The sequence below is a fragment of the Mesocricetus auratus genome, unplaced genomic scaffold, assembly GCF_017639785.1.
Source record: "Mesocricetus auratus isolate SY011 unplaced genomic scaffold, BCM_Maur_2.0 Super-Scaffold_100028, whole genome shotgun sequence".
Lineage (NCBI taxonomy): Eukaryota > Metazoa > Chordata > Mammalia > Rodentia > Cricetidae > Mesocricetus > Mesocricetus auratus.
The window spans coordinates 9,867,480-9,892,706 of record NW_024429209.1 but is presented as its reverse complement, the minus strand read 5'-3'; the positions used below and the strand labels follow the sequence as shown (position 1 = coordinate 9,892,706).

Sequence of the window (25,227 nt, the reverse complement as noted above, 5' to 3'; positions counted from 1 at the left end):
TGCTGCTGCTGTTGTTGATATCTTCCTCCGTTAGACACCAAAGAGAGTTTTGGTTTTACCAAGAAGAACTGACGGATTTGTAAGGCTTGCCTACAGAGTTTACCTGGGGCATTCAGGACAGACGTAGAGCTGCTGTATTGACTGGAAATTCTACCTAGTACTGATGATGGTTTTCCATAACCAGACAGCTGGAGCCCCCTTTGCCTAACCTGAACACCCTAAATGTTGTGGATATTCCTCACCTGGGACAGAACTGCACACTAGCTAGCTGAGAGTGGTTGGATATGCAGAAAAGGAACGCTTCCAGTCACAAAATTCAGTTGTGTTGTTTGTTTTTTGAGACAAGAATCTCCAACATACGGAGATTCACCTGTTTCTGCCTCCTGAGTGAGTGCTGGGATTAAAGGCATTGGTAATTTTTTAAAGATTTATTTATTTATTATGTGTAGTGTTCTGTCTCCATGTATTCTTGCATGCCAGAAGAAGGCTCCAAATCTCATTATAGATGATCGTGAGCCACCATGTGGTTGCTGGGAATTGAACTCAGGACCTCTAAGAAGAGCAGTCAGTGCTCTTAACCTCAGAGCCATCTCTCTAGCCCCAAATCTGGTCATCTTATATGACTTATATGACCTTGGCCAAGCCATTCAAACTCTCAGAGCATCTAGATCCTTGTGATGGTGAGTGCTAATTGTTAACTTGACAGACTATAGAACCATGGGCATGTCTGTATAGCATTATATTAATCGTGTTCATTGAAGTGGGAATACTGCTTGGGACTATTCCCTGGTTTAAGAAAGGAAGAAATCAACAGGTGTGGTGGTGCACGCCTTTAATCCCAGCACTCGGGAGGCAGAGGCAGGCAGATTTCTGTGAGTTTGAGGCCAGCCTGGTTTACAGAGTGAGTTCCAGGTCAGGCTCCAAAGCTACACAGAGAAACCTGCCTCAAAAAACCTGTCTGAAAAACCAAGGGGGGTGAAAGAAAAAAAAAAGGAAAAAATAAAGGAAGAGTTTGTTCTGGTTTTGTGGGAATATTTATCATAACAGCAGAGAAGTAACTAACAGTCATCCCGAGGGGGGTAAGGGGTAATTAAATGACTCCTAAGACAAAAATAATAAACTTTCCTCAAGTTGATTGCTAGAAAAACTTTTAACCCTGTTGTCCTAGGTGTTGAGATTAAACCTCTCTTTAATCCAGAACCAGGCCTTCTGCTGGGAGCACAGACTGCAGTTGTAGATGCTGACAGCAGGGGGAGATAAACTTGGAGTGCATGGGAGCGTTCCTTAGTCGCAGTGAGCCGTTAGAGATGGAGAAAGGGTCTCAGATAAACAAGACAAGAGCAAGAGTTTCTTCATGCGGAGCAGCTGTATACAGTGAGGCATTGGGCTCCTGCCATCTGACTTATGCCTTACAATAACCCTGTGGACAGCAACAGACCAGATGTCTCTACAGAACAGGACATTCCACTTCAGAAAGCGATCTAAGATGAGTTGGATTTGAACTCAAGTCTATGGCGGCACAGCCCCAGCTTTCACTTTGTCCTGGAAACCATTCACAGTTTTTGTCTCTTTGGCTTCAAAGGTTAGAGAGCAGGCTCAGATCAAGAAAGGACAAGACAGTGTCCGTGATTATAAAACAATCAAGAGGTTGAACAGAGACGGGAAATTCTGTATTCTTTTCTGTCTTGGACACTCAGAAGTAATAGGCCTGGAATATCACATTGAAAAGACCCATTTCCATGTGTGTAAAGGAGGCTGTGAGCCTCGTGTAGGGGCCCCTTGGGAACCTCCAAGGAATGGGGTGTGCAGAGATCTGGCACTCTGTGACTCGGGATGTCTGTTAGCTATGATCACTCACTCCAGAGCAGAAAGGTCACCAAAGGGCTGCTTATCCTGTGTCTTAGCTTGGAAAGCAGCAAACAGCCTGCTCTCTGAGCTTTGTCTCACCTCCAAAGAAATAAATCCTGACATTGCTAGTGTGCCACTGTGACTAGGAGTGCCTGAGCTGTTTTTGGCTATCTACACTTCACTGGAATTTTTAGTATGATTCAAGAGACTATTATAAAAGAAAAGTGCCGGGCGGTGGTGGCGCACGCCTTTAATCCCAGCACTCGGGAGGCAGAGGCAGGCGGATCTCTGTGAGTTCGAGGCCAGGCTGGACTGACAGCCTCCAAAACAATACAGAGAAACCCTGTCTAGTAAAACAAAAGACAAAAAACAAAAAAAAGAAATGTACAAGCATGTAAGTGCAGCTTACAGATACCCACCCATGTTTTTGAGATAGGCTTTTGTTCTGCAACCCTGGCTGGCTTGGAACTCTGTGTAGAGCAGGGAGGCTTCAAACTTGTGGGAGCTCTCCTGCCTCTGACTCCCACGTTACCCTACCTTGCTATACATTAGCCTATTTTAAAATTACATGGGTTCCTTTTGTGTATGTGTCAGCGCACACACATCACCGTGCACATGTGGAGGTCAGAGGATGCTTACAGGAATCGGTTCTTTCCTTTCCCGGTATGGGTCCCAGGGTCAAACACAGGTCAACAGTGTGAGTGCCATGCCTGTCCTGAAATAAGTCATTTAGAGGTGGCTTGTTTTGTATTTTCTGTTTGTGGGTGTGTTGCTTGCATGTATGTCTGTGCACCACCCTCAGAGGACAGAAGAGGGCAGTGGGTTCCCCGGAGCTGGAGTTACAGATGATTGAGAGCTGCCACGTGGATGCTGGGAGATGAACCCTGGGCATCTGCAAGAGCAGAAAGTGCTCTTAATTGCTGAGCTATCTCTCTAGACCCCCTTGAAATAACTCTTGTTTGTTTGTTTTGTTGTTGTTTTGTGACTGGGCCTCTCTGTGTAACAGTCTTTGTAGACCAGCCTGGCCTCGAACTCACAGAGAACTGCCTGCCTCTGCCTTCTGAGTGTCGGGGTTAAAGACATGCGCCACCACACCTGGTAAAGGTATGAATTTAATCTGACTTTTTGCATCTCTTTTGTTCTTATAAAATCAAGGTTTTTTTTAATGTCTCTTTTTTAGTAATTTATTGTTATTTTTAAAATTTATGTGTATTGATGTTTTGCTTGCATGTATGTCTGTGTGAGGGTGTCAGATCTTAGACTTACAGTTGTTAGCTGCCATGTGGATGCTGAGAATTGAACCAGGGTCCTCTGGAAGAGCAGTCAGTGCCCTTAGCCATTGAACTGTCTCTCCAGTCACCTAAAATTAAGGTTTTAAAAAGTGAAGATCAGAGTTGGGCGTTGGTGGCACATGCCTTTTATCCCAGCACTCCGGAAGCAGAGGCAGGTGGATCTCTGTGAGTTCAAGACCAGCCTGGTCTACAAGAGCTAGTTCCAGGGCATCCTCCAAAGCCACAGAGAAACACTGTCTTGAAAAATCAAAAAAAAAAAAGTGAAAATCAAAGTGCTACCTAAGTATATTTGTACACATGTGTATGTGTGTGTTTGTACATACTCAGGTTGTATGGTTTCTGGTAGCAGTAGACACATAGTAAGCACTCACTAAATATGAATCCCATGTGACTCATCAGAAACAGCTGTCTGACTCCAGCAGCAGTGTGAACATGGTTAGAAATGCTTAGTCCTTGTCAGGGCTTACTATCTGCCAGCCACGGATCCCAGACCATGTAAGGTCATAGACTCCTCACAACAGGGCTCTAAGAATTACCCGTGGCCACACAGGAGCTGGCTAAGCATTTTGATTTTTTAAAAATGTTTTTAAAATATACACTTATTTATTGAGTGTGTCTGTGTCTGATATGTGTATGTGTGGTGTGGGTGTTCATGGGCACATTTGTAGAGGTCAGAGGTCAACTTTTTTGGCAATCACATTTTTCTTCTACCATGTAAGTTCTGAGGCTCAAACTCAGGCCACCAGGCTTGGCTGCAAGCTCCTCTACCAGCTGAGCAGCTAAATTGTGTCACCAACTTTGTAAACAGCTTCCCTTTTCCTGCACCTGTTAACCACCTAAAGGCGCTCATGGAGAGTTGGGGACTTGTGGGTCATTTCTTTGCCCCTGGCTTTGAACCTGTGACCTTCTCACCCATTGTAGCATACACCTCTTGCTCTTCATTAGTTTGATGGGGGTGGGGGTGGGGGTGGGGCGGCAGCATGCAGGGGAGCCTGGAGATTGACTCTAGAGATTCCTATGTATTGTGCCCACAATGTTTTATTTGGCATCCAGGGCTGTTTGCAAAAATAACTTGCCCTCACTGGCCACCTGCCCCCTTGGGCGTCCCGAAGTTCTTGGGGAGGGGGCAGGGCTGGAACTCAGAGAGGTAGAGGAACTTGCCCAAAGTTACAAAACAAGTAAATGACAGTGAGGGTTTGGGCGGCGCTGGAGTTTGGGGATGGGGAGGGCTCACTCTAGTTCTTGGGAGTCTAAAGAACAAAACATTCCATGCTTTTCAACAATCTCACTGATGGGTCTGACCCAGTCTGAGGCCAAGGGTTGCCCAACCAGTGGTTTGGAGCCTGGCTTGGCTGGAAAAGTGTCCAGACCTGGGCTGGGGGAGGGGGGGAGCCAGAGGCTTGGCAAGCACAAGAGAGACGTCTGACTTCAATCGGAGGGTCATGTGAAGCTTGTGACCCTCAGGCCTGGCATGCTTCTGTTTCTCTGTGAGCCACCTTCAGCTCAAGAGCTCAGAATCAGGCCCTAGAAAGGAGGTCTCTGAACAGGAGTGGGGTAGTGGCCAGGGCTTAGCCGTGTGGATTTCCCAGAAGAGGTCAGAGCCCAGCTATGTTTTTGTGGTCACAATTGATCTCCCTGAGTCAGCATGGCTGCTTGGAGGGACAGGGACAAGATGTCCTGTCTGTTCCCAGGGGCTTTGGATCCGAGACAGACTGAATATTTTCCAAAACACCCTACCCCTCGCTCCATTAATGCCAGCCTAAGAGCTCACCTCACCTTCCATTGTCCTAATACACAGTTAGACCTAGTTTTGACCACACACCTGGCACTGTGCTAGGCTCTCTGTGTGTAGTGAGGCTACTAACCCACAGAGCTACTGTGGGACAGCCTCAGCTCTTCTGAGTTCTATGTGGCAGGTGAGCAAACAGACTCAGAGGCAAGTGCATAAACTCAGCATTCGGAAGGCTGAGCTAGGAGGATCTCAAATTTGAGGCTAGCCTGGGCTATATAGTGAATTCAAGGGTTACACATTGTGACCCTGTCGAAATAAGGGAAGAGGAAGGAAAAGAAGAGGGAGGGAAGAAAACAGAGATCAAGTGACTTGTAATTGGAAGTCCCAATATGTCAGATCTGATGAGGCTGTGTAAATTCACTCCTGACATCATCACAAACCCGGTGGGTAAATATCACTGTCTCCTGAAGAAATGTGAAGAGCGAGGCTCAGGAAGGTGGAGGGAACTTGTACAAAGTTGGAGAAAGCTCCCCTGGGATAGCCATGATCAGTTTTCAAGGGTACAGTGCCAAACTCCCCACTGCTAAGAATTGGCCAGGAGGGACAAAAGTCCTTCCCCTATCCATTGGTCCCCCGGGATGGGAAGACGGAAGAGGGAAGAGCTGATCCAGCCCCCGCAGCTGTTTCCTGGGGAGGAGGGAGGAAGAGTTGGATGCAGGGACATCTAGGGCTGAGAGGAAAGAGCCAGAACACGTGTCTGCCAAGGTCAGCCCACACTCGAGGCTTTTCAAGGGTCGAGTATTTTGAGGGTCTTCTGCGGACCAGATGAGCAGAGTCTGTCTACAAGAAGGATTCTGCTTGGCTCCCATGACCAAATGTCTCCCGGAAGGAGCGAGTAGGCGGCAAGTCACAGGGGGTGGATCTCTAAGGGGAAAGCCCGTGCCACCTTCCCCTGATGTGCACAAGAGAAGTTCATCCGCCAAGGTCAAAGGCAGGAAAGGATGTGCACATGCCATCTCTGTGAGTTCCAGTTAAATTGGAGGTTTCCAATGCCTGCTGGGTCCTGACAGCTGGAAGACAGTCAGGCTGCTTATCCTCCTCACCCCCACAGCACCCTTGGCTTACAGGAAGGGGGTGACAGGCATCCATTCAGCAAGCCTGACCAGGCTGTGGAGGAGGCTTACATCTGGATCGTATTGGGTGCTTGTATTGTAGCTTGGCTGGGTATCCTAATGTGAGATTGTGAAGTTGTCTACTGAGCAGAAGAGCAGTGGGGGGTGGGCTGGTGGTGGAGTCTCCTCCCAGAGACCAAGGATATTTCTCTACAGAACATATTTAAAGGGGTTGGAGAGATGGCTCAGCAGTTAAGCGTACTGGCTGGTCTCCCAGAGGTCCTGAGTTCAATTCCCAGCAACCACATGGTGGCTCACAGCCATCTGTAATGAGATCTGGGGCCCTCTTCTAGTCTGCCGGCATACTCGAAGGCAGAACACTGTATACATAAATAAATAAATAAATATTTGGGAAAAAAGGACATGTTTAAAGGGATTCTTGGAAGTGGGCTGGGAAGATGCCTTAATTGGCAAAATACTCACCATGCAAATATGAGGACCTGAGTTTGGATTCCTAGCACTCACAAACAAACAAACAAACAAACTAAACAAACCCACAAACAAAACAAACAAAAACCCCAACCCAAAATGGTAGGACTGGAGAGATAGTTCAGCAGTTAAGAACACTTGCTCTTACAGAGGATTCCGGTTCCATTTCTAGCACCCACATGGAGGCTACCAACTGTCTGTAACTCCAGTTCCAAAGAATCTGATGTCCTCTTCTGGACCTTCACAGGCACAGCACACACAGACATGTATGCATCAAAACACCAATACAATAAACAAGCAAAAGCCACGTGAGGTGATGACAGGCAGGTCCCCAGGGCTTGGTGACCAGTCAGTCCATTTGAACCAGCAAGCTCTAGGTTCAGTGAGTGACTATGTCTCAGAAACTAAGGTGGAGAGTGGTGGTGGAAGACACCTGCAGCGTTCCTCTGGTCTCCATACATGGCTTTCATGCTCTCTCTGTCTCTCTGTCTCTGTCTCTGTCTCTGTCTCTTTGTCTCTCTCTCTCAAACACATATATTCTCTAGAAATGGGGAGTGGAAGATTAAAAAATACAGATCTGCTTTGATTGTGTCAAAGGTCAAAGGTGGGGTTTGTGTAATGGATTGCTCTCACTGAGTGGAAAATTTTCATTCCCTTCCCTCTTTCATCAAGGTCTCCCTGTGTAACTCCAAGCTGGCCACCTTCAGGGTCTGTCACATGATACTTCCCACTTAGAAGATCCTCCCTCCTGTCCTCCTCCTCCATATTGCCCCCCCCCAAGTGTACTACCTAGGAGCTCTACACTTGGACACAAGGGACCTAGGGTTCCAGGTTTGCATCTGATTAATAACAGATGATTCCTCCAGATTGCCGCGAGGATCAAACGAGGGCACACCCACACTGTACCATCAGCACACTGCCTGGCACCATAGAGCTCTTAGTAAATCTTAGCTGTTATCAGCCTTCCCCTGGCCAGTGCTTGCTGACTGCTCAAGTTTCTCAGCCTTTGAATCAAGCACTTTCCGCCCCGTCTCCATTAACTGACGTAAAATATGCCCAAAGTTCACCATAGAGGGGGAAAGAAGAAGACAATAAAATAATATGCACTCCACAGGTCATTCAAAACACCGAAGAGAGGCAGACACACACATCTCGTGTGGTTGTCAAGAGCTGGCTGTGATCATTACTGCTTGGGTCTTGTTTGGAGACATGGTCTCCATATGTAACCCAGGCTGACCTTAAACTGTTAAAGCCTCCTGCCTCACTCAGTTCCCCAATGCTAGGTTTATGGGCGCAAGCCACTGTGCTGATTTTTAAGGTGAAAGCGTTTTAAATGAAGGCAATGTCATGATGACATTGTGGTGGCGGTGCCTGGAAAGCCAGAGCATTTTCACATTGGCATCTGAATCCAGAGGAGGTAGAAAGGTTCCCAGCTGAGTTGCCTCTGGCACCGTTCAGGGAGGGTATCATGGCAAGGCTGAGGCTGGACTTGGGACCCATTGAGTTAGCGTAGGTTTGGATACTTTTTTATGTGGCCTTGAAACAAAAGAAAAGCAAAGAATTGCCCTTTGGAATCAAGACTTCAAGCTTGTAAACTGTTGTAGTCATTATGGAAATCAGTATGTAGGTTCCGCAAAATACTAAAAATAGATCCACCATATGACCCTGCTATGCCACTCCTGGGTACCCACCCCAAGGAAGCTATGTCAGCATTCCACAAAGCTACACAGGTTTATTGATACCCACTGTATAATAGCCAAGATATTGGATTCAGCTTGGGCACTCAGCTTGGATGAAAGGGTGCTATGACAGAATGTGAACACCTGGGGGCGCTCCAGCCAACCTTCAATACAGAGATACCAAGATATTTAATAATTAAAAGAAAACATGAAGGGGCCAGAAACATGGCTGGCTATTAAAGGCACTTGCCACTCAAACCTGAGGAGTTAGGTTCTGTCCCTGGAGTCCATATGATACAAGGATAGAACCAACACCTGAAAGCTATCCTTTGCCCCCCACTCTCAAGCCTCAAACTGTGCCAAGTGCGCCACCCCAAATGAATAAATGGGAAAGAATTTCCTAAACTAAAAGTAATGTCACCATCACTATTCTTTTCATGGACTAGGTTCTTCCTGTGAAATGTTAAGTTGTGTTTAGAGGGTCATAGGTAACAGGATTTTTGTTTTGTTTTGTTGTTGTTTATATAACTCAGCTGTTCTGGAACTCCCTATGCAGAACAAACTGACCTCAAACTCACAGAAAGCTACCTGCCTTTGTCTCCTGAGTGCTGGGATTAAAGGTGTGCACTACCATACCCGGTCCTTTCCTCATTTTAACTTTGTAAACACCCCATCCATTAGGCACTATTTAAAAAAATTACTTAAAAAGTGTGTGTGTGTGTGTGTGTGTGTGTGTGTGTTTGCTGTGTGTATGCCAGTGCTTGTAGGGGTCAGAAGAGAGCATTGGGTCCCTTGGAGCAGGAGTTACAGGTGACTGTGGATATTGGGACAAATTCTGATCATCTGGAAGATCAGCAAGAGCTCTTAACCCATGGGCCACCTCTCTAGCCACCCCCTACCCCAGCATAGCTAAACGTGGTTACTGAGGACTTTATATCACTTTTCTGGATTTTAAAACTGTTCTACAGCACAATTCATGCATATGACACTGCTTAATACTATTAAGTGCACAGCTTGGTAAAACCGGTGAGCAAGCTGGCTTGGGGGGTGGGGTAGGATGGTGGTGGGGTGTGGGGGGATTCAGGGCTTATATCCATGGCATTGGCTTGGCTTGGCTACCTTTCTCAGGATGACTCATCTCTGGAAAGCAAAATGTCATCATTTTGAACTTTGTCCTCTGTGTTTCTCCATATTGTTTGAACTCTTGCACTATATAGGTTCTGGTTTTTTTTTATAACTAATATGGGGTCTCCAGAGGGGGTCTCTGGCATCTAAGAATGAGCTGTGAGTTCTGAAAGGCATACTGGAATTCTCAGAGGGCCTAATGGCCAAGCTCCTAAACAGACTGACTTGGGGGAGAGCCCATTTCAGGAATTGGGGAGCTGGGGCCCAGCCCTGGGTCCCTCTCTAGGTCCCTCTTGACATGACATGAATCATGTCACAGAGTGTCCCTCAGAAGATGACTGCCTGATGCAAGGTTTTCCCTGCCTCTTTAACTGCCACTGCCCTCCCTCAGGCCTGGGAAGAAGTGAACTGATCAACTCTCTGTAATGTTTAGTGGCTACAGGTGTTTCTTCAGCAAGGGAAATACTGAGCTTGCCAGACCCAACCAAATGGGTAACACATGGTGGCCCATGGGCAGTGGTCCCAGAAATCATACCCCCCTCACCTGATATGTAAAGGAGATATCAGGCCTCTCCCCAAGCAGGGGATGATGGGAGTTTTCTGCCCATGTCCCCGTTTGTGACTGCAGTTCCTATCGGGGCTGGCCTACAACCCATAACTTCTGGGGCTTATTAGTCAGTATCTCACAGCTCAGTTTGCTGGGAGCCCTGTCATTGTCATTTCATACAAGCTTTGTCATTGTTTTGTCACCTTCTAAAAAACAGCAGTCTTTTAAGCAGGGTGTTTTGGTCATCTTTTACTTTGGAGTTGGGAAACCCCAACCGTATGGGTTAAGGGAAGGCAACAGGCCTTAGGGAATGTCTGGACTTTGTCCAAAGCTTCTGGGAAAGGCCAAGGTTTGAACTCCTAGTCCCCTCTGAGGTCCAGGCTGGGACCTGAGGAGGCTCAAAGCTGTGGGAAAGGTAGGAAGCAAATGTCATTCAGAGCCAGGGAAAAACCAAAGCGAGGTTCCTCTTTTCTGGAAAAGAGTGCTTCCTCTTCCCCGTCAGTCAAGGAGAAAGGAGTGGCAGTTCTTGACTTATGAGGATGGTTAGGGGCCCCTAACCTAAGAGTCTGCGTGCATTAGGAGTTGGGACTTGGATTTGACCCCAGGAACAACATGGGTGACTCCCTTGACATGTCCAGCTTCAGATCCCTCCGTGCTTGGCTGCCTCATGCCCTGGTGCTCTGGTCTCAACTCCCATCCACCCTCTTGCATTCCTCACACCACTACACTCCCTACCCTAGGCTCTACCTCCAGAAGGTTCCTTTCACCAGTCCCAGCTGACCCAGGCTGGCAACCGTGTCTTCAGCACACCCGCCATCAGGGTACTATTACTATGCAAACCAGAAAGGAAGGCCTCCCCAAGGAGATCCTTGTGGTAAAATCAATAATTTATTAAGATTTGACTAAGCACGCAGTATACAGTTCAAGCAGTTGAAGGGCCTCTCCCAGCTGCACACCCTCGTCCTCAGTCCTCCCCAACTGCCCACATGCTGCCAGTTTCGTGGGGTTTAGTGGCCTCAGAACCTCATGTGGCAGCTGTGTTTGCTTGTTTGTTTTTTAATTTTATGTGCCTTGGTGTTTTTACCTTCGTGTATGTGTGTGCGGCATGTTTTCTATTAGGGAAGAAGAGGTTGGGGGTCCCCTGGTGCTGGAGTTACAGAAAGTTGTGGGTCATGCGTGTGCTGCAAATGGAATCCAGGTCCTCTGGAAGAGTAGCCTGTGCTCTCAATCTCTGAGCCATCTCTCCTGTCCAAGCAGTGATTTTGAAACTGTGGCAGAAAAGCCATCCAGGCAGAGAGAACAAGAGCTCAAGGGTTCTGAGATTGTGGACCAGTGTTGCTGGCTCTGAGGGAGAGGGGGTCAGGTTGGTAGATGGCAAAGGGGGGGGCCTTTTGTTTTTGCTCTTGTTTGACACAGGGTCTTACCATGTAGCTCTGGCTGGCCCAGGACTCACTGTGCAGACCAGGCTGAATTCAAATTTGCAAAGATTCTGCTGTGTCTGCATCCTGAATGCAGAGATTCCAGGCATATAGCACCACATGGGGCTCGAACCCTGGATGGTACTCTGTGTAACCTGATAAAGTGAAAGTGAGACTAAGAGTAATTTGTGCTTTATATAAATACTGCAGAATGTGGATGCTGTGTTCATCTGGGGTATGGATGCCAGCAGGGAAGCAAGTGTGGGCTTCTAGTAGGGAGGGCCAGGGCCAGGAAAGGGAAGGTGGTAAGACGAGGTGGCTGTGGATGTTTGGGTTGGTAGAGTCGGGAGCAGAGAGACCCTCCCAAGCCCCACCCTGCTGACGCCTTGCCTCTGTCTCTAGTACTGTCTGAGTGATTACTGGATTAAAGTGCATCACTGTGATTTGATAGAACAGGCCCTGAGGATTTGTATGCTGAAGATGTGAACAGAGGGTCTCCACTTAAGGCAGTGACCACAGTGGCCTGCTACCTGTTGGGAGACTCCTACTTCCTACAGACATCTGCACCCATCGGCACCTAGGGATCACCCGTAAGGCAGCCTGCCTTGCCCCATCTCTTTCTGATGGGTAAAATCCAGAACCTTCCGAATCTCATTGTTTATTTGTCATAAAGCCCTTTACCCATGAAAGCCGGACACAGAAAATTCTAAGGGCAGGGATGGGGCTCAGTTAGTTAGCAGAGTGCTTGTCTATCACATACAACAAAGCCCTGGGTTTGATCCGCAGAGCCACACAAACGTTGTCTTTAGCCTCCAAGCATTGGACACCTGCCACGTCCCCCTGTCAGCTTGGCAACAGAAAAATGACTTGAGGACTGGGGATGCAGCTCAGAGGCAGAGCACTTGGCCAGGATGCGGGAGCCCAGGGTTCCAGCTGGGTTCCACCCCAGCACTGCACAGGGTGGGGAGGCAAAGGGCAACTCTAGGGAATGGTGAGGGACCCAAGCGCCTGCAATAGATGCCAGCATCTCAAGGCCACCAAAGAAAATGCACACAAAACAGTGGCACTGGCTTGGGACAGCTGGAGCTGCAGAAGTGACACCAAAACCGAAGCGGGAGCCATGGGGGGATGATCAGCAGCCAAAAGTAAAAGCAGACATCAATATCTCCCCCTCCCTGCCTTTGATCCCTGTGGAGTCTTTGTTTTGCCAAATTCCACCACCAGTCAAAAGGCAGGACACCTCCTGGGGCAGGAGGGAGGAACTGGAGGAGATCTGATGGTGCACACGTGGGCATCATGAGTGGGGGCTGTACCAGGTAAGACAGCAGCGGGGCATTGCAACACGTCTCGAAGGGTGTGAAGCACTGTGGTTTGAATATTGTCTCCCCTGTTTTGTGTGTTTGGAAAGTGGCCCCTAACACAGCAGAAATGGTAGGTGGAAACTTTGGGGAAATCCATTGGAGATGATCTGCTTGTGGGTTTATGGGTAATAAGTCACTGCAGAAGTGGTCTAGCACTATGAATCTATCTCTCCATGCAATGCCCTCCACCATATTATAACACTGATCATTGGCCTCAACATATACCGTGTTCATAGGCTTCCCAGCCTCCAGAACCATGAGCTAAGCATATCTCTTTATAGACTGTTATGTCTCCTTATTTTGTCACAGCAACAGAAAATGGATCAAGACACCAGGAAATAGGTATTTCATCACAGGGGAGAGCAGGCAGCAGGCTTGCAGTTACAAAAGCACCCGCTAACTGAATTGTTTATTTAATCATGATTGTTTGTTCCATTGATTGACTCTGCCGTGTGTACTCGGTGAAAAGTAAACATCTAAAATGGGCAAAAGGGCATCAAATGAAAAGCAGGTCTCCCTCTCACCCCTGACCCTGAATATCCTCTCCTTCCAGAAGGCCCTTCTGTCCAGTCTGCTTGTATTCCCCCACCCCGACTGCAGCCCCTGGGCCCCAATACTTGCCACACATCCCGTGTGTACACATTCCTGCCACGATCGCCATCCTTTAGTTACCACAGGAGGAGAATCAGGGGTTATCTCTCCCCCAAACTCCCGGCTGCCAACACTGTGCCACACAGAGAGATGTTTCAGCAGTTATCAGCAGTTGGCTGCTCTTCTAGAGGACCTGGTACCCACATGGCAGCTTGCAGCCATCTGTAGCTACAGTGCCAGGGGATCCAACACCCTCTTCTAGTGTCTGTGGGTATCACACACATTTGGTGGAGGTATCTGCAGGCAAAACACCCACTGCAAGTTAAAAATAAACACATCTTTAAAAAAAAAGTTGTTGAGGGAAGATTTTTGTGGATAAATGAGTCATAAGATGTTAGATCGCCAGACCTACAAGGCTGTGGAAACTAGACTTGGTGACAGAGCCTGGGAATCTATAATCAGTGTGCTGAGAGTCCCTGAAACTGAGACTCTGGTGGAGGGTAGAACCCTTGCCCAGGCTTCTTGTCTAAGGACCACTGGTGACTTAGAAGGTCTTTGTTGTGCTAGTCAACTGATTTAATTTGGGCTGGTGAGATGCGTCATGTAAACCTGTTCACCCAAGTTCAGTCCTCAGGACACATATGGTGGAGGGAGAAAAACGAGCTTGTAAATTGTTCTCTAACATACATATGTGTGCTGTAGCACACACACAGTCACATGTATTCACGCCCTACCCACACACATACATTGATCAATTCAATTTTAAAACCTCCAAATAGATTTAATATTTATTTTTTATCAGCACTAGGGAGGGATTGAACCTAAGAAATTGTGCATGCTAGGCAAGTACTCTACCACTGAGCCAGCTTCCACCCTCCTCCACCATTCGCATAGATGTTTATCTTTCAAACACATGCTTTTACAATGTGTGTTATATTTATTGAGCACCTGATGTATTTATTAACCAATATTAATTGAACATATATTTTGGTCAACATTAATATAAATGTCATGCTATGCAACCGGGGCTTCAAGATTAATTGCCGTGGTTTGAATCAGCAAGCATGCATTAGCTCATGGTTTGGGAATGCTGGGCTTCAGGAATATGGCTTAAGTGAGTGCGTCTTCCATGACAGTGCATGGAAAAGTGTCACTGGGCCCATGGTCACCAGCACGATGGGCTGGATCACTCAATCTAATGCAGCTCCTTTCCATGTCTGCCAGTTGGCAGCAAGCCTCCGTGAACCTCCATGGATCCCCGAGTCTGCATCATGGCTTCCGTATACCCCAGGGCGGGGGACCTTAGACAGGGAGACCGAAAACAGTTCCCAGAAGCTGCATTGTACTGCTTCCGCAGTCTGCAGCTGTCATTCAGGGAAGCCCTGTTCTCTCTGGAAGGACTATACAACGGCATGGATACCAGAAAAGGGGGCTCTTCAGGGTACATCGTGGAGACTACCTAACACAGTCATGTTGAACAAGACTGGCCAGCTTCCCACTCTTGTGGAGTTAGCACCCTTGGAGGGAAGGGGAGAGGATGATAATAAACCAGTAAGCAAATACACAGATGCTTTTGGAAGTTTTAAGGGCAATGAAGAAAATCAAACATGATGACAAGTTAGAACAGGGCTGCGATGCTAAGATCTCCAGCCAAGTCCAGCCTGCTGCCCACTTTGCAGATGAAGTTTGCTTGGCACTCAGCCATGCTCATTCCCTTTAGATAGCTTAGGGCCCTTGCAGGCAGTAAGGGCAGACTTAAACCATTACAACAGAGATTGTCGAGCTCACAGAAGCTCCTGTATGTAGCTGTATTTACAGAAGGCGTCTCCTGGAGACCACACTGGAGCAGAGACCCAAATGGGTAGGAGGAAGTGGCTGTGTTCAGAGCAGGGGAAAGGGTGTTCCAGACAACAGAGACCTCAGGAAAGAGCTGTGAAATGGGAACCCTTGGGCACAAACACACACAGGAAGTAGTCAAGAAGGCTGGCGTGGAAAGACCACATGTGAGGAGAGAATGTAGGGGAAAAAACATGATCTGCTTATTGGAGGGGAGGGCTCATGGCCCTAGTGAGTCTGAGGGGCATTTTTGTTGTTGTTGTTGTTGTTGTTGTTTTGCTTTTTGTCTTCATCCAGGCAGGTTTGTTTTTTTTCCTGTGCAGTCCTGGCTGCCCTGGAAATGGCTCTGTAGATCAGGTTGGCCTTGAACTCACAAAGAGACACTTGACTCTCTGAGGGGTGTTCCAAAAAAACCCTACATCTGCCCGGCAGTGGTGATGCATGCCTTTAATCCCAGGACTTGGGAGGCAGGCAGATCTCTGTTGAGTTCGAGGCTAGCCTGGTCTACAGAGCCAGTTCCAGGACAGGCTCCAAAAGCTGCATAGAGAAACTCTATCTTGAAAAAAAAAACCAAAGGAAAAACAAAACAAAACAGTAACAACAACAAAACTGTTCTTCATCTACTTACTTATTTATGTGAGGGCAGGGAGCACGCCATTGCACACTTGTGGAGGTCAGAGGACTGCTTGTAGAAGTAGGAGTTTCCTTCCATCCTGTCAGCGGGTATCGAACTCAGAACACCAGGCTCAATGTCAAGCCCCGCCCGCCCACCCACCGAGCCAACCCTGCCTTCCACAGATACTTTTGTTAGTTTGTTTCTTTGTCTTCAGACTTGAGTTTCCCCGGTGTAGCCAAGAACCTCCAATTCAAGATCTTCCTGCCTCACTCTAGGAATAAACATCTATGCCAAACTGAGCTTGAGTTTTGTTCTAAACCTGACAGGAAGCGCTGGAGGAGTGTCAGCAGGGAGAAGTGGGGTCGGGTGGGGCTGATAGATGGGCCTGTTCTGGTTTAGTCCCTCTCAACTGAGCAACTTTCCCAGAGCTGTGTGTTCCTGGCAAGACCCAGGTAAAGGCTTTTGATTACACATACGCACAAGCCTCTGCAAACCTTTCTTTCTACTTGTTTTTAAAATTTTTCATTTTATTTGTTTATTTATTTATTGGTTTTTTCCAGACAGGGTTTCTCTGTAGCTTTGGAGGTTGTCCTGGAATTCACTCTGTAGACCAGGCTGGCCTCAAACTCACAGAGACCCTCCTGCCTCTGCCTCCCAAGTGCTGGGATTAAAGGTGTGCGCCACCAACGCCTGACTTTCTACTCATTTTTATTTTTTTCATTTTTTGGTTTTTCGAGACAGGGTTTCTCTGTGGCTTTGGAGGCTGTCCTGGAACTCACTCTGTAGACCAGGCTGGCCTCGAACTCACAGAGATCCTCTACTCATTTTTAATCTTTTGTTCTTCCTGCCTTACTTACTCATCTAAAGCCAAAAAAAAATCTGAGGGGATGGGAAGTAGATTCTAGGGCTTTTCCTGTCACTGTGAAACTCAAAACAATCTCTCTTGAGTCTTACTTGCCTCAGCTGGATAATAAGTTCAGTCACATCTGTTAGTCTAAGAATGGCTTGTGAAAGGTAGGGCTGTCCCAGGCACACAGAAAGCCAGTGTCCTGAGAGGGGCATGAAGGCCATGTGACAGTGTCGTTAGGAGCAGGCTTAGCCCGACTGGTATGGCCATTTCACCTGGCATCTACAACCCCTCCTCTGCTGGAACCCTGAACAAGGCAGCTCATAGCTTCTCAGAGTGCCTCAAATGGCACAGCTGGTAGTAGTCCAGCTGGAACAAGACTTCGAGTGAGGAATGAATGACCTAGGGGCTAATGTGCAGCAAGTCAGGTCTGGGCAGCGAGAGAGCACGGGTTTGCTGAGAGTTGGCTCTGTTATTCATTGGTCCTCTGTCTTTGGTGACAAGGGAAGAGGTTGACTGAGGTGCTTTGGTTGTAAGAGGGACCAGCATTTTATGTACCACATAGAAAGGAAGAAAACACCGCCAGCCAAGTGGTGATGTAGTACTTTCTTGTCACTTGGAATTTCTATTTTACATTTGCTCAAAGAACTTTTGGAGCTAGGTGTGGTTTTGCACAAGTATGACCTGAGCCTCAAGATCCCGAGACAAGAGGATTTCCAGTTTGAATGTGGGTGGGGCTGCATAGCCAGACCTATCGTTACTGTCTCCCGAGAGACCTCTTTTTAATTTCATTACATTGACTTATTAGGAGGGAGTGCCACAGCTCAGGTATGGAGGTCAGAAGACAGCCTGCAAAAGTCGGTTCCCTCCCCTGACCATACTGGGGTTGAGCTCATGTTGGGCCTCGAGTGCCTTTACTCTTTCGCCATTGTGCTGGCCAGTTTTATGCCAACTTGACACAAGCTGTCTCCAGAGAGGGGGGAGTTCAACTGAGAAAATGCCTCCATAAGATGGGGCTACAGGTAAGCCATAGGGCATTTTCTTAGTGACTGGTGTGGGAGGGTCCAGCTCATTGTGGGTGGAGCCACTCCTGCTCTGGTGGTCCTGGGTTCTGTAAGAAAGGTTGAGTAAGCCCTGAGGACCAAGCCAGTGAGCTGCACCTCTCCATGGCCTCTGCATCAGCTCCTGCCTCCAGAATCCTGCCAGTTTGAGTTCCTGCCTTAGTTTCTTTCCTTCCCAAGTTGTTTGTGGTCATGATGTTTCATGATAGCATGCCTCCCGCCCTCAATTCTTAAAGATGATATTTTTTAGATCTTTGGATTACTGTTGTTGTTTATTTGTCTTGTTTTCTTTGTCTATGTGGTCTGGAGATTGAACCCAGGGTCTCGTACATACTGAACACACATGTGATAACACAGACATATTTATAAGTGTGTTTTCCTTCCTTCCTTCCTTCCTTCCTTCCCCCTTCTTTCTACCTGTCTTTTTTCTTTTATGTTCTTTCTTCTTCTTTTTTTGATATAAAGTCTTACCATGAATCAAGCTACACTGGCTCAAACTCACTAGGTAGCCCAGGCTGGCCTCCAACTGGATATCCTCCTGCCTCAGCCTTTCAAGTGCTGAGATTATAGGCTTGAGCAGCCATACCAGGCTTCTTAGTGACCCATGTATCTCTCTTGTTTATTCAGAAAAATAGAAGCACTAGGCTGGGAGTTGGTGGAATGATTGTCTAGCTGAAGGCACTGGGTTCCATCCCCAGCACTGCATAAAACAGATGTGGTGGCGCACATCTGTGGGAACACCAGACCTTGAGCAGAGACCCACTTCCCCTTCTGCCTGGGAGTAGGCAGCTGTAAGACAATGTTTAGTAAAAACATGTTTACTAAAAACGATACAATAAGTTCCTGGCCACTTCCCCTTCTGCCTGGGAGTAGGCAGCTGTAAGACAATGTTTAGTAAAAACATGTTTACTAAAAATGATACAATAAGTTCCTGGGAAAGGCCTTCCCACGGAAACCGCCCTGACCTCGACCTTGTCCAGAGACTAACCGCACCTTCAAAAACCCACACACATCCACCTCTGGGGTCAGAGCAGAACCAGCCAGGGGAGAGGAGAGAGCAGAGGCTTCTCTGGTGGGAGCCTTTCTTAGGAAGTTTTTCTTGACCCTTTTTGGAGCCTGTTTAAAGTTCTCTTTATATCATTGAACGAGTCTCTGTGTTATCAATACCCGACACCCTCCGCACGTTCTCGGACACAGGCCGCGCAGCAGACGTGACAATTGGAGGTCCCACTGAGATTGTGAAAGCGAGGTAAGTGGACGGGGTCGTCCCTTTTGCCAGCCAGGGACAGATGGGGGAAAATAGGAAAAAATGATGGGAAATAGTCCCTGGAAGTTTAAATTACAGTATCACATAAAAAAGTTACTTGGAGAACAGGGGACTATAACCATGGAAGGCTTTCTAAAATGGATTGAACGTGCAAGTCCATGGTTCATTATTGGGGGAGGCTTAAATGTCCCAGATTGGGAGGATGTTTGCCATGATTTTCAGAGAGCCGGTTGTGGTGGCACACGCAGGTAGGATTTGCTGAAGGAGGCAGAGGCAGGAGGATCACGAGTTAAAAAAAGAAAAAAAAAGGGGTAAAATAAAAAATAAAATAAAAAATCTCCAGTCTTTCGCCTGATCCACTGGGGTCAGGAAAGTAAAGGGGAACTGAGAGATCTAAAAGGCTGGCCAGTAAGGCTATGTGGATGTGTTACAAAGGGGTCCCAAGCTAGGGGTACCGGATTAAATCTCCAGGCCTTCGCCTGACCAAGGTCAGGAAAGTAAGGGGACCCTGAGAGATCACCCTAGGTTGGAGGGTGGATTGGATTAAATCTCCAGGCCTTCGCCTGACACCAAGGTCAGGAAAGAAAGGGGAACCTGAGAGATCACCCTAAGTTAGAGGGTGGATTGGATTAAATCTCCAGGCCTTCGCCTGACACCAAGGTCAGGAAAGTAAGGGGACCCTGAGAGATCGCCCTCAGTTGAGGGGGTGGATTGGATTAAATCTCCAGGCCTTCGCCTGACACCAAGGTCAGGAAAGAAAGGGGAACCTGAGAGATCACCCTCAGTTGGAGGATGGATTAAAAGTGGGTGAATTGAAAATTGGTAACGGTTAATAAAGGAGGTACTAGTATTAAGTAAAAGAAAAAGACAAAGGTATATGGAATGGAAATTTTTGTTTACATTTAAGTTCTATTTTGTGAGTCATCTCTAAAAACTTTTGGCCAAAAGCCTGGCCTCTCCACCTTGCATCTACAGAGTTACAAGGAGTAGGTACAGCTGTACCCCATGACTGTAGCTCAAATGGAGGAATGATAAAGAACATACAGGACTTTTTAACCCTTTTAGTTCAAGGATTGGCTGGAGTTGTTCTTTTACATAGATTTCAATTAAGGGAGCTTCATTGCAACAGACTAATCATGACCTAGGGAAAAAGGATGACTGAAAGATGCATGTATGTTCTGAATGTATGGTGTGGCCACACCGGTATGTATGAAATGTGATTGTGAATGCGTGAGTGTGAACTGCTTATATGATTAAAAGGATACTTAAATCCCTTCAAAAATAGTTAAGAAGCTACCTAGATTGCGTTAAATATAGCCAAAAGGAACATCCAGCCAGTCTGTTAATGTTTTAACAGAAAAATTTAAGATACAAATGAGGCCTTGTCAGCTAGTGAGAGTTCTACAGGTTAGATTGGGAAAGACTGCTCACAGACTTCAAATAATTTTCAAAAGTTATTTAGTAAGCCCAATTTACCTAGATAGTTAACCAAGGAGGGTAGACAAATCCTTCTACTGTTATGGTCCAGCTTCAACAGTTCAAAAAAGAAAACTTTTTAGAAAATAAAAAAGGGGAATAATGCCCCCAGTCCCCACATGACTCATCAAATAATACACTCCTCATTTAAAAATTTTATAATGTGAATGCCAGTGAGCTTCAGACAGATTCTGGCATGATGGAACTTGAGCAACCATTGCTCAGGTCAAATGGAGACATCCATGCACTAGACAGTGGAGAAGACCCTAATTTGGGGTCGAGGGCATGTTTGTGTTTTCTTGTAGGAAAAGAATAAAGCTTCGGCAGCTGTCAGACCAATTAGTGAGATGCATGGAGCAGAGAAAAACTGGACCTGAGACCATGGGAGCCTACCTAAGCCAGTTTGAGTGAGATCTCCTAAATCAGTGTTCCTGACCCTTGATGTCATCGAATCTACAGCCCAAGAAAGAAAGAAAACAGTCAGTTCGAGATTTCCAGTTTCTCAACAGACCTGCTGCATTAACCTTCCGGACCCGTGAGTTTTCATCCCGAAGCCAACAAAGAACTGGAAAGACTAACTGTCTGCCCTTGACACACCTTGAAACAACAGAATTCATTTTGCCAGTTTTCCCTTTAGGGGAAAAAAGGACCCATTTAAAATATTTGGACATTGATATGGACTATGAGTGGCAAAAGCCTCTTTTCAGTATTTGAACAGGACATGGTCACTTGAAATACCAGACTTGATGGTTCCTGTTTCTGGAATCACGACTAGGCCAGTGTATTTTTCTGGAGAAATGCAACTTGTCCTAATGTGACAACTATTGTTCATATTTTTCGTAATGCTACATGTGTAACATCAATGATTGTACCTAATGTATCTGTGCAAGTGTACTTTCTAAATGCTTTCCTGAGCAGGTCTTGAAACGATTGGAAACTTTATCAAATTGTAAATGTAAATCACATGCGGGTTACCCTTGTAACAGATGAAGGCTGGTAGAATGTTATGGCCCAGATCTGGTGATGGGTATGGTGATGGAGAGGCGCTATGTCAATGGGGGTCCTGGAAATGGTGGCAGTGGTGGTAGGCATTCTGGCTTTATGCCAAGCTCAAACGTGCCTTGTTCCAGAGACAAGAGATCCGTAACCAAGTATTGCTTAGCTTAGCCCATGGCAATCCCGATAGCCATGAAGGTTGGTTACAGATGATTTAAGGTTGGGGTATCTCCGATGACGGGCAACCTGTGGGGAAGACCCCTCCCACCTAAAACAGGGGTTCAAGGTCCCCCAAAGACGGGAAAGGGAGGGTGACCCTACTTGACCTAAGCCAGGAGTGCCTCATTTGAAAATAAAAAGGGGTGAATTGTGGGAACACCAGACCTTGAGCAGAGACCCACTTCCCCTTCTGCCTGGGAGTAGGCAGCTGTAAGACAATGTTTAGTAAAAACATGTTTACTAAAAACGATACAATAAGTTCCTGGCCACTTCCCCTTCTGCCTGGGAGTAGGCAGCTGTAAGACAATGTTTAGTAAAAACATGTTTACTAAAAATGATACAATAAGTTCCTGGGAAAGGCCTTCCCACGGAAACCGCCCTGACCTCGACCTTGTCCAGAGACTAACCGCACCTTCAAAAACCCACACACATCCACCTCTGGGGTCAGAGCAGAACCAGCCAGGGGAGAGGAGAGAGCAGAGGCTTCTCTGGTGGGAGCCTTTCTTAGGAAGTTTTTCTTGACCCTTTTTGGAGCCTGTTTAAAGTTCTCTTTATATCATTGAACGAGTCTCTGTGTTATCAATACCCAACACCCTCCGCACGTTCTCGGACACAGGCCGCGCAGCAGTCGTGACACACATCTGTAATTCCAGCTCTTGGGAAGCAGAGATGAGAAATTCATGGCCAGCCTCAGCTACACAGAGAGGTGGAGGTTAACCTGGACTGCATGGGGAAAGCAGAAAAGAAAGAGGAAAATGTAAGCAAAAACGTATTTATTAAGGAACCCCCCAAACCCTGCAGTCACCATCCAGCAGTCCCTGGTCCCTTTGCCTCCTAGAACTCCATTCCTGATACTTCTCACCTGTCACTGTCCACAGCGGCCCGCATCTCCCTCCTGCAGCATTTCTAGGAGGGCTGCTCCGTGGGCGTCTCCAGATACTCTTCCACAGCGGCTACTGCTGCAGAGACTCCAGTGTTCTTATCAAGAGAAGGTTTCCGGAAACTGCCGTTGTCCATGGTCCTTCCTCAAATGGCCTTAATGTCACCTGTGATGAAACAGAAAGAGCATTAAGAGCACAGGACAAAAAACAAACAAACAAACAAACAAAAAAAGAACAGAACCAACCAGGCCACAGCTGTCACCTGATCTAACTGACAGCCATTGTGGGGATGTGTGACTTAAAGACACATCCTAATTTCAATGACATCATAACATGGATATAGGTATGGTGGATTTTAAAAGTATGAGTACCACCCAGGGGCAGTATGGGCTAGGTCGGTGATGAGCTGTAATTCACAGGCCCAAGGCACTCAGCTTGGCACTGGCCACACCCTTGGCATTGCTCAACTGTCCCCTGACTCTTTGCAACCCAGGGTATCGCCCTCCTTGCAGGGCTAGCTCGGGTTTATGGCAACAATCGCTGCTCCTGCCAGACATGATCTCAAAGCCATAAAGAGTTTTACAGTTTCATTCTTCCCAAGATAAGGCTGGGGAGCCCTTCCCAAGGCCGGGCACAATCTCGGAGCTCAGGAGGAGGGGCTGGGCGTTGGGGACTGGTACAAGTTTTATGGCCTCCACTTCTCTAAAAATACCTCGTTCTCATAGCCTCAGCCTGAGTGTGCTGGTGAGGGTTCAGCACCTGGAGTACAGTGACAATCACTCATTCTGGCACGCTTCATTCATTCATTCATTCATTCATTCACTCGTTCTGAATGGTGTGTGGGACACAGCAGCTTGTGTTTCTTACCATGCCACGTCGTGCTGCCTATGCATCCAGACGAGTTGCTTCCCTTCCTCTGCACAATGAGAATTGTTTATCCTCCCAACAGCCTCAGCGAGGTCCACATAGACAGCAAGCATGTGTAGCCTATAGCAGGCCTACAGCGAAGTAGCCTGGAACCTTTGTCTTCACCACCAACTTTTACTTTGTTTGCTTTTGTGGGACCCTCTTCCCAGCCTCTCTGTAGTCTGGCCCAGGACAAGCCCTCACCTTTCACCTCCTTGCTACCTGTTCCCTGTCACACCCCAATCATCAAAATGCTTCAAGTCAAGATGTCGGAGCACTTCCAAACCTGGTTCCGGGAGCACCCCGCACCCCTGCCCCCACCCGCGCCTAGCAGCTCCAGCCCTTGGCAGCTGCTGCTGTCCCTGTGACTTTGCCTTCCTTGAACATCTCACAGATGCTCATCGGGATTCTGCTGAGTCTGCCTGCCTCTTTCGGGAAACACAATGCCTTTGTGATACATGTTGGCTGCACGGGTAATTTGTCCTCTCCTCTCCCTCTCCCCTTCCTCCTCCCTTTCCCTCCTTCTCTCCGACAGTGTTTCTTTCACTATGCAGCCCCAGAATGTCCACTCACCTGCCTCAGCATCCATGTGCTTAGATAACAGGCTAACAAGACCACCTCGCCCAACTCGATGTGACCTTCCCTCCCCAGCCCCGACCTCCCCAAAGATTTGGATCCTCAGTGCTTCTGTAGGCATTTCATTGACAGCTCACATAGCACAGACAAAGCTCAACTCAAGCCGGTGACTCATCCACTCCTCCCCATGTCATCCCAATGTGCCAATACCGCCCGTGCTGTTTCTTTTCCTTCATCCTCAGCATCAAGTTCTTGATGGCTCTCCTCAAATGTGATCTTCTCTGGCCGCCGCCTGTATTTGTTCTCTGTTGCAAACCTCTAAGGAGGTCAAGTGATGTGTGTTGGTTACCTCTGCCCTGCAGAGTTCTTAGGCCGGAAGAATGGGCCTGACGTGACTGTGTCCGAAAGCCGGCTGCCTCTATTCCTAACTACGGGCTCTAAGGAAAGATCCAGATCCTTGTGTTGCTGGCTGAATTCAGTTCCTCATGGACTGAGGTCACCATTTCCTTGCTGTTTGCCAGCAAGGGTCACCTACATTCTTTCTATGGAGTCCCCTTTATCATCCCTCCCATACTTCTTATTTAATACGCCAGAAATTGCTCTGTCTCCTTCAAGGACTCACTGATGAGGTCAGCCAGGTTTAGGGCCTTAATTAAACCTGTGAAAGTCCTCACTATAGGGCTAGAAAAGATGGGCTCAGTTGGTAAAGGAACCTGCCATCAAGCCTGATGCTTTGAATTCATTCCTGAGATCCACATGGTGGAAGGAAAGAACCAGCTTCAGTCAGGTGGTGAAGGCACACACCTTTAATCCCAGCACTCAGGAGGCAAAGGCAGGCAGATCTCTGAGTTCCAGGCCAGCCTGGTCTACAGAGTAAGTTCCAGGACAGCCAGGGCTACACAGAGAAATTCTGTCTCAAAAACAAAACAAAACAAAAAAAACCAAAACCAAACTAAAGAACCAACTTCTGCAAGTTGTCTTCTGTGCTCCATTTCCATGCCATGGATTCCATTGGCATTCCCTGTTCATATACTCACACTCATACACAAAATAAATAAAATGCCATAGAGCACACAAGCATCCCCTCCAATAAAATGACATGATGCACACAGACACCTCCCCAAAACAAATAGGATGCTATGATGTACATTGGCACACACACACATGATGCCATGATGCACACGGGCATCCCCCTATACACAACAAATAAAATGTACTTTAAAAACATTTTTAAAAGTCCTCTTGTAGCAGATAAATGAGTGGTAGATTGAAGAATGGGAGAAGATGTGTTAGGGCTGGAACCCTGGGGCCTGTTGTAGAATTCTGCCTACTCCTGTATCTTATATTCTGTG

General features: G+C 47.2%; 1 long non-coding RNA gene across 2 annotated transcripts; it reads right to left on the bottom strand.

Annotated features, from left to right (window-relative positions):
• Positions 1–22,140: 22,140 nt before the first annotated feature.
• LOC121134572 lies at positions 22,141–23,566 on the bottom strand. 2 transcript variants are annotated; one of them, XR_005871672.1, is made up of 3 exons: positions 23,261–23,566; positions 22,375–22,558; positions 22,141–22,235 (listed from the first exon to the last, which is right to left on the bottom strand). It is a non-coding gene; the product is annotated as an uncharacterized LOC121134572 (long non-coding RNA). The 2 variants fall into 2 exon arrangements; XR_005871673.1 differs by lacking the exon at positions 23,261–23,566 and adding an exon at positions 22,639–22,936.
• Between the last annotated feature and the right edge of the window lie 1,661 nt (positions 23,567–25,227).